The following is a 22,145-nucleotide window of genomic DNA, read 5'->3' on the forward strand; positions in this document are numbered from 1 at the left end:
TATTGCCATCGAAAATTTTGCCAAAATTTTATTTCTATAGATAATTTTATCAAAATTTTATTTCTGTAGAAAATTTTGACAAATTTTTATTTCTATAGATAATTTTGTCAAAATTTTATTTATATAGAAAATTTTTGTCAAAAGTTTATTTCTATAAAAAATTTTCTCAAAGTTTATTTCTATATAAAATTTTGTAAATATTTTATTTTTTTTTTATTTCTAAAGAAAATTTTGCCCAAATTATTTTGTAAAGAAAATTTTGTCAAAATTTTATTTCTATGGAAAATTTGTACTAAATATATATGTCCAGTAGAGGGGAGTATACAATGGCATAAAAGCCTTTGAGTTCCGTTGTATATGCTATTCCATAAAAAAAAACATTTTACAATCATTTCTGATTAGTTGCTAATGGGTTAATACCTGACACCAGGGAGCGGTTAATTAATATTAATTAATTATTAACACGTATACGCAACCAAGTATATTATTACAAAGCAAGATCTCTTCACTCGTTATATTCCTGTAGATAGCACTTGATGTGAGCGAATTTCATTTAAATAAAATGATCTTTTTATTTCCCACTACTTAATGAATAATTATGAAAAGATTTTTATTTCCATAATCCTCATAAAAAATCTTATTTTTTCCCATTTTATTCTAACTATCATTTATCATTTCATATTCTTCCAAAACTAGGCAAAAGAGAAAAAACAGTGTCTCTAATGAAACTAATTAAATTAGTATCCTGTGAATTATAATGGGCTTTTCATTTGCCACCTCTATTATAGTTTTACTTGGGCTTTTTTGTGGTCATCTCATACTTGTGTGGTGCCTTTTCAATACCAACCACTTCTGACACTACTCATTTATGATCCTTGTCTTTAACGTCACCAAGACTTTTTTTGTTTTAATGTGGCAATGACACCATGAACTCATACTGAAGTACACTTTGAAACAATCATCCAGATTTCTGGTTTCTGGAATATTAATGATACTTCAAAATAGTTTCAAGTAGGAATGGGAGGCCTTGTTTTCAATGTTGATGAATGAGGGAAAATTTAATGATGATATAGGGGTGGAGACGGGAGGTCTGACATTTCAATGAAATGTCATCATCTTAATCTCAAACACTTTCACTAGGCTGGGCGAGGAAGATTCGAAAGTAATATGGGGGGATTATGTGTGAGAAAAAAAAAATACAAATATTTATAAAGCAAGATGTTGCCTCAAACAGTGGAATGGGAGTGAAAAATAAGTAAAATACACGAATGGATTCTTGTCGAAATAAATTTTTGACAAAATTTTCTATGGTAATAACATTTTGACAAAATTTTCTATAGAAATAAAATTTTGAGAAAAAAATTTCTATAGAAATAAAATTTTCACAAAATTTTCTATAGAAATAAAATTTTGACAAAAATTTTCAATAGAAATAAAATTTTGAGAAAACTTTCTTCAAAAATAAAATTTTGACAAATTTTTCTATAAAAAAAAAAAATTTGAGAAAATTTTCTATAGAAATAAAATTTTGAGAAAATTTTCTATAAAAATAAAATTTTGACAAATTTTTCTATAGATAAAAAATTTTGAGAAAATTTTCTATAGAAATAATTTTTTTCGTGTTTTTAGATTTGGCCAGAGTGATCCTTGCAGCGTATTTTGGATAACTTTATGATAGATAGGATGCAGGAATGCCATGGAAATGTCCATGGGTCTTGCAAAAACTATTACCTCAAGGTGGGATAGGGAAAATCAGATTTTACCATTTGCCATTATTGGCTTCAAAAGCAAAATCAATTGACCTATTAGTATTCATTATCGCCTTTCACACACACACACACCCATAATAATATTGGTTTATTTTTACACATAATCTCCAATAGCAATTCCAATAAATTTTCTAAACACCCCTCAATGAAATCAAATCCATTTTTAATTTGCAAAACAATGCAAATATTTGCTGACACATATATGAAATTTCCTTCCATAGATAAAAATTTCTTTGTTTTTTTCCTTTCTGAAAAAACCAATTGATTTGCTTTAAACAAAAGCTAAACCACTACCTCATTCGAATATATTGTTGAATTGTTCCGGTAGTTTAGTTCGGTGGGTTTGAGGGTGAGGGAGAGAGAGAGAGAGACCAACACGAAGAGGATTATTTGCTTCATTAGGGCTTTGTTTCATTTTTATCGAGGTTTATTGTTTACCCCAAATAGACAACAAAGCAGAAGGCAGCAGGCAGGCAGGATTCCAGGACAATAAGGACACAAAATACAATTGTCAACTAAATTAAATAAAATTAAAGTTGTGGTTGTTCCTTGTACAATGTACGAGTACGAGTATTCTGGCTATTGCTATTGACATATCTCCATCATCAGAGCATACCAGCAAACTTGCCACAAACAAATAGCAGCAGCAACAATGGTTACATAGATATCCTTGATGTGATGTCCTGAAATGAAAATCATTTCAAAACTACAAAACTAAAATATTTATATTTGTATTGGCATTAGAAATCCTTAGTGAACAAATGAGTGTGTATGGGTGTGTATGCATTTGTGTCACAGAGTTTTCTTTGTAGATACACTCAGAGAGAAGATACGGATTTTTTACAAAAAACCCTTACATACTTTTAGGCTGATATATGTTTTAGATATACCCACACTCACGGTTACCAAATTTTACCAAAAACTACCAAACAAAACAATCTTATTTTGTAAAATTTTATTTCTATAGCAAATTTTTGCCAAAATTTTAATTCTATAGAAAATTTCCTCAACATTTTAATTGTAGAGAAAATTTTCTCAAAATTTTAATTCTATAGAAAATTTTGTCCAATTTCTATTTCTATAGAAAATTTTGTCAAAATTCTGTTTCTATAGAAAATGTTGTCAAAATTCTATTTCTATAGAAAATTTTGTCAAAATTTTATTTCTCTAACAAATTTAGTCAAAATTTTGTTTCTATAGCAAATTTTGTTAAAATTTTGTTTCTATAGAAAATGTTGTCAACATTTTGTTTCTATAGAACATTTTGTAAAAATTATATTTCCGTAGATTTTTTTTACAAAATTTCATTTTTATAGAAAATTCTGTCTACATTTTATTTCTACAGAAAATTTCGTTAAAATTTTATTTCTATAGAAAATTTTGTTAAAATTTTATTTCTATAGAAAATTTTGTTAAAATTTTATTTCTACTGGAAATGTTGTCCAAATTTTATTTCTATAGAAAATATTTTCAAAATTTTACTTCTATAAAAATTTTTGTCTAATTTGTATTTCTATAGAAAATTTTGTTAACATTTTATTTCTTTAGAAAATTCTGTCAAAATTTTATTTATATAGAAAATTTTGATAAAATTATATTTCTAAAGAAAATTTTGTCACAATTGAATTTCTATAGAAAATTTTGTCAAAGCGTGAATTCAAAAAAAAAAAAAAAAAAAAAAAATTCGTTTAAATTTTATTTCTATAGAAAATTTTCTCAACATTTTATCTCTGTAGAAAATTTTGTCAAATATTTATTTCTATAGAAAATTTCGATAACATTTTATTTCTGTAGAAAATTTTGTCAAAAATTTATTTCTATAGAAAATTTCGGTAACATTTTATTTCGATAGAAAATTTTGTCACAATTTTATTTCTACAGAAGATTTTTATCAAAATTTTAGTCCTACAAAAAATTTTGTTACAATTTTATTCCTAAGGAAAATTTTGTCAAAGTTCTATTTCTATAGGAACTTTTGTCAAAATTTTATTTCTATAGAAAATTTTGTCAAGAAGTGAATTTCAAAAAAAATGCTGCCAACATTTTATTTCTATAGAAAATTTTGTCAAAAATTGAATTCCAAAGGACATTTTGTCCAAATTTTATTTCTATAGAAAATTTTCACAAAATTTTATTCTTAAAGAAAATTTTATTTCTATAGAAAATTTTGTCAAAATTTTATTTCTACAGAAAATTTTGTCAAAATTTTATTTCTATAGAAAATTTTGTCAAAATTTTATTTCTAAAGAAAATTTTGTTACAAATTGAATTTCTATAGAAAATTTTGTCAAAAATTGAATTTCTATAGAAATTTTTTTTCAAAATTTTATTTCTAAAGAAAATTTTTTTCAAAATTTTATTTCTAAAGAAAATTTTGTCACAAATTGAATTTCTATAGAAAATTTTTTCAAAACTTTATTTCTAAAGAAAATTTTGTCACAAATTGAATTTCTATAGAAAATATATTCAAACTTTTATTTCTAAATAAAAATTTTCAAAATTTTATTTCTATAGAGAATTGTGTCAAAATTTTATTTCGATAGAAAACTTTGTCAACATTTTATTTCAATAGAAAATTTTGTATAAATTTTATTTCTACAGAAAATTTTGTCAAAATTTTATTTCTATAGAAAATTCTGTCAACATTTTATTTCTATAGAAAATTTTATCAAAATTTTATTTCTATTGAAAATTTTGTCGAAATTTTCTTTCCATAGAAAATTTTGTTAAAAATTGAATTCCAAAGAAAATTTTGTCCAAATTTTATTTCTATAGAAAATATTCACAAAATTTTATTCCTAATTTTATTCCTAATTTTATTCCGTGGTGCAATGGTTAGCATGCCCGCCTTGCATACACAAGGTCGTGGGTTCGATTCCTGCTACGACCGAACACCAAAAAGTTTTTTTCAGCGGTGGATTATCCCACCTCAGTAATGCTGGTGACATTTCTGAGGGTTTCAAAGCTTCTCTAAGTGGTTTCACTGGAATGTGGAACGCCGTTCGGACCCGGCTATAAAAAGGAAGTCCTTTGTCATTGAGCTTAACATGGAATCGGGCAGCACTCAGTGATAAGAGAGAAGTTCACCACTGTGGTATCACAATGGACTGAATAGTCTAAGTGAGCCTGATACATCGGGCTGCCACATAACCTAACCTAACCTAACCTTCCTAAAGAAAATTTTGTCAAAATTTTATTTCTAAAGAAGATTTTGTCAAAATTTTATTTCTAAAGAAAATTTTGTTATAAATTGAATTTCTATAGAAAATTTTGTCACAAATTGAATTTCTAAAGGATTTTTTTTTGAATTTTTTTTTTTCTAAAGAAAATTTTTTCACAAATTGAATTTCTATAGAAAATTTCGTCAAACTTTTAATTCTAACGAAAATTTTTCAAAATTGTATTTCTATAGAAAATTGTGTCAAAATTTTATTTCGATAGAAATTTTTGCGAACATTTTATTTCTATAGAAATTTTTGTCAAAATTCTATTTCTACAGAAAATTTTGTCAAAATTTTATTTATCAACATTTATTTCTATAGAAAATTTTATCAAAATTTCATTTCTATAGAAAATTTTGTCAACATTTTATTTCTATAGAAAATTCCAAAGAAAATTTTGTCCAAATTTTATTTCCATAGAAAATTTTCTAAAAATTTTAATTCTATAGAAAATTTTCTCAAAAATTTTGATTCAATAGAAAATTTTGTCAAAATTCTATTTCTATAGAAAATTTTGTCAAAATTCTGTTTCTATAGAAAATTTTGTTAAAAGTTGAATTCCAAAGAAAATTTTATCAAAATTTCATTTCTATAGAAAATTTTGTCAACATTTTATTTCTATAGAAAATTTTATCAAAATTTTATTTCTGCAGAAAATTTTGTCAAAATTTTATTTTTATAGAAAATTCTGTCAACATTTTATTTCTATAGAAAATTTTGTCAAAATTCTATTTCTACAGAAAATGTTTATTGCTATAGAAAATTCTATCAACATTTTATTTCTATAGAAAATTTTATCAAAATTTCATTTCTATAGAAAATTTTGTCAACATTTTATTTCTATAGAAAATTTTGTCAAAATTTTATTTCTATAGAAAATTTTATCAAAAATGGAATTCCAAGAAAATTTTGTCCAAATTTTATTTCCATAGAACATTTTTTAAAATTTTATTCCTAAAGGAAATTTTGTCAAAATTTTATTTCTATGGAAGATTTTGTCAAAATTTTATTTCTAAAGAAAATTTTGTCAAAACTTTATTTCTAAAGAAAATTTTGTTACAAATTGAATTTCTATAGAAAATTTAGTTGAACTTTTATTTTTAAAGGAAAATTTTCAGAATTTTATTCCTAAAGGAAATTTTGTCAAAATTTTATTTCTATGGAAGATTGTGTCAAAATTTTATTTCTGAAGAAAATTTTGTCAAAATTTTATTTCTAAAGAAAATTTTGTTACAATTTGAATTTCTATAGAAAATATTTTCCAAATGTTATTTCTATAGAAAATTTTGTCAAAAGGTGAATTCTAAAGAAAATTTTATCAAAATTTCGTTTCTATAGAAAATTTTGTCAACATTTTATTTCTATAGAAAATTTTATCAAAATTTTATTTATGCAGAAAATTTAGTCAAAATTTTATTTTTATAGAAAATTCTGTCAACATTTTATTTCTATAGAAAATTTTGTCAAAATTCTATTTCTACAGAAAATGTTGTCAAAATTTTATTGCTATAGAAAATTCTATCAACATTTTATTTCTATAGAAAATTTGATCAAAATTTCATTTCTATAGAAAATTTTGTCAACATTTTATTTCTATAGAAAATTTTGTCAAAATTTTATTTCTATAGAAAATTTTATCAAAAATTGAATTCCAAAGAAAATTTTGTTCAAATTTTATTTCCATAGAAAATTTTTCAAAATTTTATTCCTAAAGGAAATTTTGTCAAAATTTTATTTCTATGGTATTTTGTCAAAATTTTATTTCTTTTATTTTTAAAGAAAATTTTTCAAAATTTTATTTCTGAAGAAAATTTTGTCAAAATTTCATTTCTATAGAAAATTTTGTCAACATTTTATTTCGATAGAAAATTTTGTTAAAATGTTATTTCTACAGAAAATTTTGTCAAAATTTTATTTCTATAGAAAATTCTGTCAACATTTTATTTCTATAGAAAATTTTGTCAAAATTTCATTTCTATATAAAATTTTGTCAGCTATAGAGAATTTTGTGAAAATTTTATTTCTATAGAAAATTCTATCAAATATTGAATTCCAAAGAAAATTCTATCCAAATTTTATTTCTATAAAAGATTTGTGAAGTACGTCTTAATTCGAGAGGACTATTTTGCAAAATCTACCAAAACATCAAGAATTCTACCAATCTACCGAACAGTAAAAAATCTACAATTTTTGGTACAATTCTACCAACTGTGGCAACCGTGATTGGGATCCTAAGATTTTGGTGGCCATTCAAATGAGGCAGATAGCCACTTGTAGGTTTTCCATCCCAATATAAAGCAATTACACTATCACGCTTGAACTCAATCACGAATAATTTCTTTTTGGGAATGCAATAAATCAAAATGCTTATGTTAACTTGTAAACAATAAAATTAACTGTTACTGGAATTAATCTGTCAGCTATCAGACAGATAGTTTATTTATATGCATGAATGGTCTAACGAGATTCCTACTGTCCCTATCTACTATCTAGCGTAATTACAGCCAAGGGAACGGGCTTGGAATAATTAGTGGGGAAAGATGACCCTCTTGAGCTTGAGCATTTACAATATGGACCCTATAGAAATTAGGCCCAAACCCTAAATGAAGTAGGACCCAACAAAATTGTATGGAAAACTACATCACCAAATTTTTATGTTTTTTGGAGAGTAAATTCATTTTAATTTTGGGAAATTAGATATATACACTTTTGTTTCGAATAGCATTGCAACGTATCGGAATTATTATTTGAGTGGCTGGCCTTTGGCCTGGTTTTAAGATTTTCTCCTAAGATTGAAAAAAAGACAGAAACTTTTGGGAAAAATTTGTAAAGACGCGTGAAGAAAATGGGTCCCATGAAAATTAACCCCAAAACCAACAACACCCATTTTTTTTTGGGTTTTTTGGAGAGTATCTATTTAATTTTTGGGTCCTGTTTGCATTATGAAAATGAACCTTTAAATTTCAGATGAGCCCAAATTTCCTTTTTAGGCGCTATGAATATGGACCCTATGAAAATTACTTCCAAAACCTAAATTAAGTAGAACCTCAAAATTTTTATATGCACAACTAAAACACCAAATTTTTATTTTTATTGGGAAGTATCTCCATTTCAATTTTGGGGTCCGTTTCATGGTTGTCAAATTTTATTTCTGTAGAAAATTTTGTCAAAATTTTATTTCGATAGAAAATTTTGTCAATAATTTATTTCTATAGAAAATTTCGTTAAAATTTTATTTCAATAGAACATTTTGTAATAAATTAGTTCTATAGAAAATTTTGTCAAAATTTTATTTCTATAGAAATTTTTCTCAAAATTTTATTTCTACAGAAAATTTTGTGAAAATTTTATTTGTATGGAAAAAGTTGTCAAATTTTTCGTTTTATAGAAGACTTTGCCAAAATTTTTTTTTCTATAAAAAATGTAGCCAAAATTTTATTTCTATAGAAAATTTATCCAAAATTTTATTTCTATAGAAAATTTAGCCAAAATTTTGTGTATAGAAAGTTATTGCAAAATTTTATTTCTTTTAAAAATTTTTTACATAATTTTGTATCTATAAAATTTTATTTACCTATTTAAAATGTTTGGCAAAATTCTATTTCTTTTTTTTTAAATTTTATTTTTATAGAAATTTTTGTCAAAATTTTATTTTTACAGAAAATTTTGTCAAAATTTTGAAACATTTACGATTTGACGAAAATGGACCAAACTCAACCAAATTCCATTTGGTCCGAACATCGGACCGAATTTAAAATTTAATAATTTTTTGGACCAATCAGACCAAAATGGCAACCCTGATCTCCATTTCAATTTTGGGGTCCGTTTCATGGTTGTCAATTTTTTTTCTCTGTAGAAAATTTTATCAAAATTTTATTTCTGTAGAAAATTTTGTCAAAATTTAATTTCGATAGAAAATTTTGTCAAAATTTTATTTCTATAGAAAATTTTATTTCGATAGAAAATTTTGTCAAAATTTTATTTCTATAGAAAATTTTATTAAAATTTTATTTCTATAGAAAATTTTATTAAAATTTTATTTCAATAGAACATTTTATAACAAATTAGTTCTATGAAAAATTTTGTCAAAAATTTATTTCTATAGAAATTTTTGTTAAAATTTTATTTCTACAGAAAATTTTGTGAAAATTTTATTTGTATGGAAAAAGTTGTCAAATTTTTATTTTTATTGAAAATTTTGTCAAAATTTTATTTCTATAGTAAATTGAACTACCTCTTAGTTGGGGAGGAATGTTTTGAAAAATCCTACCAAAACATCAAGAATTCTTCCAATCTACCAGAATCTATCATTTTTGTACAATTCTAACAACTGTAGCAACCGTGGTCCGTTTGCGTTATGCAAATAAAACTCAATTATTTGTAACGTGACCGGGGTTAAAGCCTTTCTCCTATAGACAGTTTGCAATGTTAGCTAAGGCGATTCCTCAGTAAGACCTAAAACTTCTTATTTTGCGTATCAGTTAGGGTTCATTTTCACACAGTCCTTTAGTCAAAAGTGAAAATGGACCCTAATTCTATTTTGGAAAATCGTTCCATGCTTCAATTAAATTTTTTTTTGGGGTTCACTTTCATGGATTTCATATTCATTGTGTGGTCTTGTTTCATTTGGGTTTTGGGACTAATTTGCCGGCAGCAGGGCTGCCAATAAAATATCAAGAATAATCGTCACTTTTTTCCGAAAAAATCGTCAAAAAATCTGCAATATTTATTTCATAACAAGAACAGAAAATTAACACAACTATGCATTTCAACAACAAAATCATAATGAATTCAGTCTTGTATAAAAATAAAATATAATAAAAAAAAAACATTTTTATACAATGCTATGTTATGCTATGCCAAAAATAATATAAAAAAATATTTTTTTTAATATATAGTTTTACTTCAGTAAGTTTTTTATTTAAAAATAAAGATCTTTAATATTTACATATGTGTTACCCGATTTTCCAAAATTTTACTAAAAATAAAATTTTGCACAATTTTCTTAGAAATGCAATTTTGCAAAAATGTTCACAGAAATACATTTTAGCAAAAATTTACTATAGAAAATAATTGCCAAAAATGTTCTATAAAAATAAATTTTTGCAGGAATATTCTATAGAAATAAAAATGTGCAAAAATTTTCTACAGATATAAAGGCTTGATAAAGTTTTCTATAGAAATAAAATTTTGACAAAATTCTCTATAGAAAGGTTGACAAAATTTTTTATAGAAATACAATTTTGACAAAATTTTCTATAGAAATACAATTTTGACAAAATTTTTGACAAAATTTTCTATAGAAATAACATTTTGACAAAATTTTCTATAGAAATAAAATTTTGACAAAATTTGCTAAAGAAATAAAATTTTCACAAAATTTTCTATAGAAATAAAATTTTCACAAAATTTTCTATAGAAATAAAATTTTCACAAAATTTTCTATAGAAATAAAATTTAAACAAAATTTTCTATAGAAATAAAATTTAAACAACGTTTTCTATAGAAATAACTGACAACTTTTTATGTAGAAATAAAATTTTAACAAAATTTTCTATAAATTCCATATAAAACATTTCTTTCCAATAAAAAAAATTTGGTACATACTAACCTTTTGATCAACAACCTCAAGATATTTGTGTAATTTGGAATTTTTTGATAAAATTTTCTTCAAATTTCTTTGGATTATTTCTGGCACGAGTGGCAACAGTGAGGTATAGATCCTACATGTATGAAATCTCAAGCAAAAACTTGCAATTTCTCTATCTGACTATTGTCAAATGAATTCTCTCTTTTGCTGCCTCTAATTGTGTAAACGAACCGCTTCTAGTCCAATTTTTTTAACCGAGCTAATATCGTCATTTTTGGGGCAAAAATCGGAAAATCGGCATTTGCTATATTTTGAGTAAAAAATCGTCAAAATGCCGATAAATCGGCAAAATTGGCAGCCCTGGCCGGCAGCCCATTTTCATAACGCCTTAAATTTTACTGAACTCCTAAAAGTATGCACCATATGAAAGAAAACTTTTTACTAAGAAAAGATCTGTTTCATATAAAGTTAAAATTTTCTCTGGGTGTATAACTATTGATATTGGCTGTAACCAAATACTAAATTGTATGGAAAGACGTGACAAATATAAGAAAATATATCCTGAGTTAGTTTTTAGTTGAAATGCTAGATGAACACCATCGAAAGCTAACACTGAGATAGAAACTCTATCTTAATCTTACCTTCACTTTGTAGGTGAAATTGTACAAATTTTAGAGATAATCTACTGGAAACATTGCATTCAAAAGGGAACATAATTTAAACCATTTCAAAAGAAATATAAAATAATCAGGCAACGATTGTTGTAACATAGAGATAAAATAAAAACGTTAGTTTTATTAAAATTTTAATATTTTGAAGTTAAACAATTTAGAGACCATAGAATAAATTTAATTAATAAAAACAAAATAGTTTTTGGGTCCGTTATTGACACTTAGGTCTGCAGTTGCCTTTGCGCAGACGTTGATTGGCAGTTACTTACTGAGAAACAGTAATCAATCCCGCGGTTACCTCACTAAGACTTTGAGTTGAAGGGATTTTTGTCTAGATATCCCAAGTGAAATTTCTTGGAGTATTCTCCCATTCAGACTTCCGATTGTAAGATTGGAGACTGTAATTTGCAATTTTCCCACTATCAATTTGAAGGTTTCTCATGGAATTACAATTTTGCAAAAATATAGAAATCTATAGAAATAAAATTTTGCAAAAATTTTCTATAGAAATAAATTTTAGCAAAAGTTTTAGCAAATTTTTCTATAAAAATAAAATTTTGACAAAATTTTCTTAAGAACTAAATCTAAAAGTAAATATCTACAAAATTTTCTGCAGAAATAACATTTTGACAACATTTTCAATAGAAATAAAATTTTACAGAAATTTTCTATAAAAATACAATTTTGCAAAAATTTTCTATAGAAATAAAATGTTGCAAATTTTTCTTAAGAAGTAAAATTTCTGCAAAATGTTTTATTTGCAAAAAAAGTTCACCCAACCCAAAGAAGGGAAGGTTCAAGTGTGGTTCACTTTGGGTTTAGTGAACTACCCGAATTTATTCTGATAATTGAATGATGGTTTTGCTGCAAGTAGAAGATGTTGATGAGGAATGTGGTAATTCCGAAACGTGGGTCCATCCAACCATCTTGCAGTCTATAGGGCTTTGCCCAAATAAATTTGACAATCATTCCTTTCCTCTGTTGGTTAAGCTACTCTTGTAGTTTAGTCTACGCAATGGTTTTTAAGCTGAGATCAAAACAACAAATATGAAATAAAATTTTGACAAAATTTTCTTTAGAAATAAAATTTTGGAAATATTTTCTTTAGAAATAAAATATTTACAAAATTTTCTTAAGAAATAAAATTTTGCAAACATTTTCTATCAAAATAAAATTTTGCAAAAATTTTCTATAAAAATAAAATTTTGCAAAAATTTTTTATAAAAATAAAATTTTGCAAAAATTTTGTATAGAAATAATATTTTCACAAAATTTTCTATATAAATACAATTTTTGCAAAAATTTTCTATAGAAATATAATTTTGGGAAAAAATTCTATAGAAATAAAATTTTGCAAAAATTTTCTATAAAAATAAAAATTTACAAAAGTTTTCTATCGTAATACAATTTTCATAAATTTTTCTATAAAAATAAAATTTTGACAAAATTTTCTTAAGAACTAAATATCTACAAAATTTTCTGCAGAAATAACATTTTGACAAAATATTCAATAGAAATAAAATTTTACAGAAAGTTTCTATAAAAATACAATTTTGCAAAAATTTTCTATAAAGGGTGATTTGTTAAGAGCTTGATAACTTTTTTTTAAAAAAAAACGCATAAAATTTGCAAAATCTCATCGGTTCTTTATTTGAAACGTTAGATTGGTCCATGACATTTACTTTTTGAAGATAATTTCATTTAAATGTTGACCGCGGCTGCGTCTTAGGTGGTCCATTCGGAAAGTCCAATTTTGGGCAACTTTTTCGAGCATTTCGGCCGGAATAGCCCGAATTTCTTCGGAAATGTTGTCTTCCAAAGCTGGAATAGTTGCTGGCTTATTTCTGTAGACTTTAGACTTGACGTAGTCTAAAGGCGTCAAATCGCATGATCTTGGTGGCCAACTTACCGGTCCATTTCTTGAGATGAATTGTTCTCCGAAGTTTTCCCTCAAAATGGCCATAGAATCGCGAGCTGTGTGGCATGTAGCGCCATCTTGTTGAAACCACATGTCAACCAAGTTCAGTTCTTCCATTTTTGGCAACAAAAAGTTTGTTAGCATCGAACGATAGCGATCGCCATTCACCGTAACGTTGCGTCCAACAGCATCTTTGAAAAAATACGGTCCAATGATTCCACCAGCGTACAAACCACACCAAACAGTGCATTTTTCGGGATGCATGGGCAGTTCTTGAACGGCTTCTGGTTGCTCTTCACTCCAAATGCGGCAATTTTGCTTATTTACGTAGCCATTCAACCAGAAATGAGCCTCATCGCTGAACAAAATTTGTCGATAAACACATTTCGAACCGAACACTGATTTTGGTAATAAAATTCAATGATTTGCAAGCGTTGCTCGTTAGTAAGTCTATTCATGATGAAATGTCAAAGCATACTGAGCATCTTTCTCTTTGACACCATGTCTGAAATCCCACGTGATCTGTCAAATACTAATGCATGAAAATCCTAACCTCAAAAGAATCACCCTTTAGAAATAAAATGTTGCAAATTTTTCTTAAGAAGTAAAATTTCTGCAAAATATTTTATTTGCAAAAAAGTTCACCCAACCCAAAGAAGGGAAGGTTCAAGTGTGGTTCACTTTGGGTTTAGTGAACTACCCGAATTTATTCTGATAATTGATTGATGGTTTTGCTGCAAGTAGAAGATGTTGATGAGGAATGTGGTAATTCCGAAAAGTGAGTCCATCCAACCATCTTGCAGTCTATAGGGCTTTGCCCAAATAAATTTGACAAACATTCTTTTCCTCTGTTGGTTAAGCTACTCTTGTAGTTTAGTCTACGCAATGGTTTTTAAGCTGAGATCAAAACAACAAATATGAAATAAAATTTTGACAAAATTTTCTTTAGAAATAAAATTTTGGAAATATTTTCTTTAGAAATAAAATTTTTACAAAATTTTCTTAAGAAAAAAATTTTGGAAAATTTTTTCTATCAAAATAAAATTTTGCAAAAATTTTCTATAAAAATAAAATTTTGCAAAAATTTTGTATAGAAATAATATTTTCACAAAATTTACTATATAAATACAATTTTTGCAAAAATTTTCTATAAAAATAAAATTTTGCAAAAATTTTGTATAGAAATAAAATTTTGTATAGAAATAATATTTTCACAAAATTTTCTATATTAATAAAATTTTGCAAAAATGTTCTATAAAAATTTCACCCAACCCAATGAAGGGAAGGTTCAAGTGTGGTTCACTTTGGGTTTAGTGAACTACCCGAATTTATTCTGATAATTGGTTGATGGTTTTGGTTTTTCCATCCAACCATCTTGCAGTCTATAGGGCTTTGCCCAAATAAATTTGACAAACATTCTTTTCCTCTGTTGGTTAAGCTACTCTTGTAGTTTAGTCTACGCAATGGTTATTAAGCTGAGATTTAAACAACAAATATGAAATAAAATTTTGACAAAATTTTCTTTAGAAATAAAATTTTGAAAATATATTCTTTAGAAATAAAAATTTCTTAAGAAATAAAATTTTGCAAAAATTTTTCTATCAAAATAAAATTTTGCAAAAATTTTCTATAAAAATAAAATTTTGCAAAATGTTTGTATAGAAATAATATGTGCACACAATTTTCTATAGAAATACAATTTGTGCAAAAATTTTTCTGTAGAAATATAATTTTGGGAAAATTTTCTATAGAAATAAAATTTTTACAACATTTTCTATACAAATAACATTTTAACAAAATTTTCAATAGAAATGAAATTTTACAAAAATTTTCGATAGAAATAAAAATTTGCTATAGAAATAAAATTTTGACAACATTTTCTATAATAATTAAATTTTGACAAAATTTTCTATCGAAATAAAATTTTGACAAAATTTTCTATAGAAATAAAATTTTGACAAAATTTTCTACAGAAATAAAATTGTGACAAAATTTTCTATAGCAATACAATTTTGACAAAATTTTCTATAGACATAAAATTTTGAAAAAAAATCTATAGAAATAAAATTTTGACCAAATTTTCTACAGAAATAAAATTTTGACAAGATTTTTTATAGCAATAAAATTTTGACAAGATTTTTTATAGAAATAAAATTTTGACAAAATTTTCTATAGAAATAAAATTTTGACAAAATTTTCTATAGCACCAAATTTTGAAAAAAACTATAGAAATTTAATTTCGACAAAATTTTCTATAGAAATAAAACCTTGTCAAAATTTTGTGTAGTAATAAAATTTTGACAAAATTTTCTGTACAAAATTTTCTATAGAAATAAAATCTTGACAAAATTTTGTATAGTAATAAAATTTTGGTAGATTATTTTTGGTGATCGGCTATATATAACTATAGACCGATATGGACCAATTTTGGCATGGTTGTTAGCGGCCATATACAAGCGCAATGTACCAAATTTCACCACGTACCAAATTTCAAATGGATCGGATGAATTTTGCTCCTCCAAGAGCTCCGGAGGGTAAATCTAGGGATCGGTTTAAATGGGGGTTATATATATAATTAAGACCGGTATGGACCAATTTTTACATGGTTGTTAGAGATCAGCCGGATCGGATGAAGTTTGCTTCTCTTAGAGGCTCCGCAAGCCAAATGAGGGGATCGGTTTATGAGGGGGCTATATATAATTATTGACCGATGTGGATCAATTTTTCCATGCTTGTTAGAGACCATATACTAACGCTATGTACTAAATTTCAACCGGATCGAATGAATTTTGCTTCTCTTAGAGGCTCCGCAAGCCAAATCTGGAGATCGGTTTATGTGGGGGCTATATATAATTATGGACCGATGTGGACCAGTTTTTGCATGCTTGTTAGAGGCCATATACTAACACCATGTGCCGAATTGGATGAAATTTGCTTCTCTTAGAGGTTCCGCAAGCCAAATCTGGGGATCGGTTTATATGGGGGCTATATATAATTATGGACCGATATGGACCAATTTCTGCATGGTTGTTAGAGACTATATACTAACACCATGTAGCAAATTTCAACCGGATCGGATGAATTTTGCTCCTCCAAGAGGCTTCGCAAGCCAAATCTGAGCGTCGGTTTATATGGGGGCTATACGTAAAAGTGGCCCGACATTGCCTATTTGCAATACCGTCCGACCTACATCAATAACAACTACTTGTGCCAAGTTTCAAGTCGATAAAGTGTTTAGTTCGGAAGTTAGCGTGATTTCAACAGACGCACGGATGGACGGACATGCTTAGATCGACTCAGAATTTCACCACGACCCAGAATATATATTCTTTATGGGGTCTTAGAACAATATTTCGATGTGTTACAAACGAAACGGAACAAAGTTAATATACCCCCATCGTATGGTGGAGGGTATAAAAAAAATTTGTATAGAAATTAAAATTTTGCAAAATAATTTTGTTTTGTTTGGTATGGACTTGTTTTGGTAAAATTTTCTCCATATTTTCGTAGATTATTTTTGGCTCGAGTAGCAACCATGCTCCACATATCGGGCATTTCCTTTTATTGTTACCTTAGAATGACTACAACCACTACTACATTACTCACTATTAATCTTCACTCACGTAGTTCTTGGGAAAACATTTTTTCAATCTCTCATTAAATGTACAACATGAAATTTATCTTAAATTTACATTGAACGTATATGTATCTTTTACCAGATACTTCTATGGATATTCTTTCACATTATTGTGGTTGCCTATCAATCATCGTTAGTGATTGAACGAATGAATGACATATTGCTGAGTAAGATGAGAATGGCAGCAACAAGACCATTCATTTGTTTATTAAGTTAATAATTAATCGGCTGATTACCGGGACAGGAAGAGAAGTCTCTGCCTTGTCTACAACAAACGGCTTGAGGCATTGAACCTCACACTCTCATACTCAAACAATTTTCATGCATAAAAATTCACACGATTACCAATGTAATAACTCTTGCATGCAATTGAATAAGAGAGGATTCAGAGAAGAGTGCTATAGGTATGCGAGTAGAGTGTGTGTGTATGTGTGTGAAATGGTGTGCAACACCTAGATGTGGTTGGTGGTTTTGTATGCCAAAGGGACATATTCACGAGAATTCAGGTGATAAGTGCAATTTTGCAGCATAATTAACAAACAACTGTGGCAGCGAATCATAACATTGCCATAATGCATATGTACGACGTTATGATGGTAATCGCGGGGTAGAAATTCATTATAAAAGGCCTTTTATTTTACCTATGAGAAATATGAGTAAATAAAATTCTTGAGGAGAATGTTGCAAACATATTTTTTAAACAGAGATCTACACAGAAAAAATACTAACTTTTTTATGATAAAAATGCGTACTAGACTCGCAAGAGCCAAGGATTTGATTCGCTTGCACCAGTTTATGAACAAACAAATATTTCAAGTAAACCAAAGAGATCAGTTGAAAGATTTCAAGTGTCGTTGTTGTTAATAATGTGGGACGCCATATCGGACGACAAGTAAGGAAAGTCTAAAGTCGGGCGGGGCCGACTATATTATACCCTGCACCACTTTGTAGATCTAAATTTTCGATACCATATCACATCCGTCAAATGTGTTGAGGGCTATATATAATGGTTTGTCCCAAATACATACATTTATATATCACTCGATCTGGACAGAATTTGATAGACTTCTACAAAATCTATAGACATAAAATTTAAGTCGGCTAATGCACTAGGGTGGAACACAATGTTAGTAAAAACAAGTATATACGGCCGTAAGTTCGGCCAGGCCGAATCTTATGTACCCTCCACCATGGATTGCGTTGAAACTTCTACGAAAGACTGTCATCCACAAATTTCAACTCACATGGTTGTTAAATATCATATACTACCACCACGTACCAAATTTCAACCAGATCGGATGAATTTTGCTTCTCCAAAAGGCACGGGAGGTCAAATCTGGGGATCGGTTTATATGGGAGCTATATATTTTTATGGACTGATACACCGAAAAAAAAGTTTACTATTTTTTATGAAAAATGAACTAACCCATAGTAAGAATGACCATGATTTGGCGCCAAAGATTTTTTTCATCTAGATAAGTTCATGATTTTCTTATAAATTAGTTCATGTATTACATCGTATTTTAGTTCATTATTACTATGCTGTGGGAAGAATATAGTTAAACTCATTCAAAATATTCCTGCTATCCGGAAAAATTAACAATTTTTTGGGAAACATGTATTAAGAAATTGGTTTGAAATAAACTGTTTGTCGGTATAATTTTCAAAAAAGTAGAGAAATTGAGGAATCAAAAGTACAAAAAGCCTGTATACAACTAAGAAATTTTCGTACAAAACAAGTCAATTTTCTATAACCACCAGTATTTTATTTCAAAGAATTATTATTATATTACACAAAACTATGGCTTATGATATACAATAAAGGAAATATTTTTATTAGTACGTTGGACGCATTTACTTGTCGGTAGTTAGTAATTGCTTCTTCAAAAGAGTAATATTCTATGTTATTAGGACTAAACTAATTAATTTAAATGTCCATGTTTTCTATCCATATGAAAGATATATGTGGCATAAGTTGCTATATTCAATTGAATTGTCCAATTTCATCGATTTTGGCTAACTTTTGTTGGGCGGATTTGGCTTAGAGGCATCTGAAGTTATACAAAATATAAGAAAAATATTATTAATTAATTAATTCTATCGTTCATATTGATCTTTAACTTACGGTTTTCAAGAGTATTTCCTAGAGCCAATAAGGATATCAGCTTAATTAGTATTAAACAGTAAGAATATTCAAAAAATTACCATTACGAGACCTGTCTACCTGCAAGTGAAAAAAATAATTTTTAATAAATTGAAATTTTGGTTTTATTTAAAACGGACAAAATACCGTTTACAGAAAAACTTACCACATTGAAAAATCCATCCAGTAGGTACATTATTGGAATCATATCCATGGACAAATGGGACGTTATTGAAATTATTCTCAGAATATAATTGAAATAAAAAATGTTATAAAATTAGACATAATTTCCACTTGTCAGTATAGCATTTAGTATTTAAGGTGGATATTAAGTTCGAGTTTAGCGGCTCAAATTGCAATTTCCATGGTAAGTTTTCTTTAATAATCCATTATAAAAAATAATGTTTATAAAAAACTTGATTTGGGCTATTCTCCATCAAGTTATATTTAAATTTGTATCGAAGACGTATAATTTTATACTTTGCTTAGTGATTTATTTTTAATTTTAGCGGCTAAACTCGAACTTAGTACTCACCTGTAGGAATTGCTGTAACATAAAAATATAGATTCAAAAAAATGGTTGCTTCTCAACCTGTGATCCAGATAAATAGAATATATAGAATAAATGTAAATCATCCTATTACCACTCATGTTGTATATTTTTTATGTAAATCAATTTAAAATCCGCACTAATTTTAAACTAACATATTAACAGAAATATACAGTTCCTTAATGTGTTATTTGTTTTTTATCAATAAAAAGCGTTTTTGATTCCTCTAACATCACATCATTCACTTCTCAGTTTCTAAAATGTTTCGAAATAAATGTATTTTCATTAATAAACACCAATACCGCACGTACAATTTTGCAAAATTAAATCCACGTGTGCACTTCATAAATGCATCAACATAACTGAATGCAACAATAAAACTGAAAGACACAAATAGTCATAAGGGATACATACCTGCCGTAAAGAAAAACAACTCCACACACACACACGTTCCCTTTCTGATCTTGCTATTGCAAAAAAACAACTCTCACCACAAAAGATACCAACAACACACAAGGAACATTCCATTGTCTCTAGAATCAAAACAACCAACAACAGCATAAATGACGCAATAACAAACACAAACAATCTTACGAGATATCAGGGATGGAAAATACAATTTTTAAGAAAGTACAAAAAATGTATTTTTTGAGCGGAAAGGTACTTTTTACTAAATTTCATCAAAAATTTTAAAGAAAATAAAATTTTGACAAAATTTTCTATATAAATAAAATTTTGCAAAAATTTTCTATAGAAATAAAATTTTGCAAAAAAAATCTGTAGAAAAAAATGTTGCAAAATTTTTTCTATAGAAATAAAATTTTGCAAAAATTTCCTATAGAAATAAAATTTGTACAAAAATTTCAATGGAAATAAAATTTTGACAAAATTTTCTATAAAAATAAAATTTTGCAAAAATTCTATATAGAATAAAATTTTGACAACATTTTCTACCGAAATAAAAAATCGATAATATAGAATCGCATTCTTTTTTCGGCTAAAACATTCTTGAAGTTCAATAAAATCCGGTTTTTGACTATGTCTTTTACAAAATCGAGATTTTCTTCCCACATGAACATGTTTGTTTTGCCATATTTGTAAAAGACTATTAGCAAATAAGGTTGATAAAGACTTTCTCAAAATATTAAAATATTTTGTCAAAGGTATTGTACCATAAATCTGGTATCGACTCAAAAATGTCTACACAAAAGGTACTAAATCATTCGCGGGGGTACTACGGTACTGACCGGGGTGAAAAAGTATTGAAAAAAGTACTATAGTACTGCATTTTCCATCCCTGCGAGATATACACAAAATGTCTCTAAAAACTCCCTCGCATGATGCTCTCACATTTTCCAGTAGCACGTTTATTGATTAGTAGGAATTCTATCTATAAGTTAAGGTAAAATATATACCAAATCTATGAGGAATCTATAAAAATTATATACACCTGTCAAGGATTATATTAACTAATTTTTATTCTATTTTAACTAAAATTTTCAATGTGAGTAAAAACACTCCAACATATAATAAAAAGGGAAATAATCTGTAGGTAGTCATCGTACGAATCGGTAATGTCGTTAAGTTAATTTTTACTACAAAAATTTTTTTCCATACAAAATTTTGTCTTAGTAAATTGTCCACATTTCGTAGTAAGATTTTTATATTGCCCATGTATTTTTATAATAGAATCAACGATGCATTAACTACTGTGTTGGAAATTTATTTAAGGAAAAATCCTTCCCATTTCGTAGTTAGTGAACTAAAAAACATTTACTGAATTTTTATAAGTTTTGCTTTAGCTAAGTTAATTTTCGTTGTGGTTACGAAAAATGAACTATATTACAATAAATTTGTTGAACTATGTGGAAGTCAAAATGGTCCTTAAATTTACAAGACACTTTTTTTTCTGTGTAGGAACCAATTCCTGCATGGTTGTTGGATACCCTGTACTAACATCACGTACCAAATTTCAACCGAATGGGAAGAATTTTGCTCTTCCAAGGTGCTCCGGAGGTCAAATCTGGGGATCGGTTTATATGGGGCCTATATATAATTATGGACCGATATCGACCAATTTTTGCATGGGTGTTTGAGGCCATATATTAACATCACGTACCAAATTTCAACTGAATCAGATCAATTTTGGTCTTCCAAGAGGCTCCGGAGGTCAAATCTGGTGATCGGTTTATATGGGGGCTATATATAATTATGGACCGATATGGACCGATTTTCGCATGGTTGTTAGAGAACATATACTAACAATATGTACCAAATTTCAGCCGGATCGGATGAAATTTGCTTCTCTTAGAGGCTCCGCAAGCCAAATCGGGGGATCGGCTTATATGGGGGCTATATATAATTATGGACCGATATGGACAAATTTTTGCATGGTTGTTAGAGACCATATACTAACACCATGTACCAAATTTCAGCCGGATCGGATGAAAATTGTTGCTCTTAGAGGCTCTGCAAACCAAATCGGGGGATCGGTTTATATGGGGTATATATAATTATGGACTGATATGGACAAATTTTTGCATGGTTGTTAGAGACCATATACTAACACCATGTACCAAATTTCAGCCGGATCGGATTAAAATTGTTGCTCTTAGAGGCTCTGCAAGCCAAATTTGGGGGTCCGTT

The 22,145-nt window shown here is 27.5% G+C and overlaps 1 long non-coding RNA gene across 1 annotated transcript; it reads right to left on the bottom strand.

The window, feature by feature from the left end:
- Nucleotides 1-18,550: 18,550 nt before the first annotated feature.
- LOC142227486 (uncharacterized) lies at nt 18,551-19,232 on the bottom strand. Its single transcript, XR_012719858.1, has 3 exons — nt 19,116-19,232; nt 18,932-19,030; nt 18,551-18,857 (listed from the first exon to the last, which is right to left on the bottom strand). It is a non-coding gene; the product is annotated as an uncharacterized LOC142227486 (long non-coding RNA).
- Nucleotides 19,233-22,145: the final 2,913 nt, after the last annotated feature.

The sequence above is a fragment of the Haematobia irritans genome, chromosome 2, assembly GCF_050003625.1.
Source record: "Haematobia irritans isolate KBUSLIRL chromosome 2, ASM5000362v1, whole genome shotgun sequence".
Taxonomy (NCBI): domain Eukaryota; kingdom Metazoa; phylum Arthropoda; class Insecta; order Diptera; family Muscidae; genus Haematobia; species Haematobia irritans.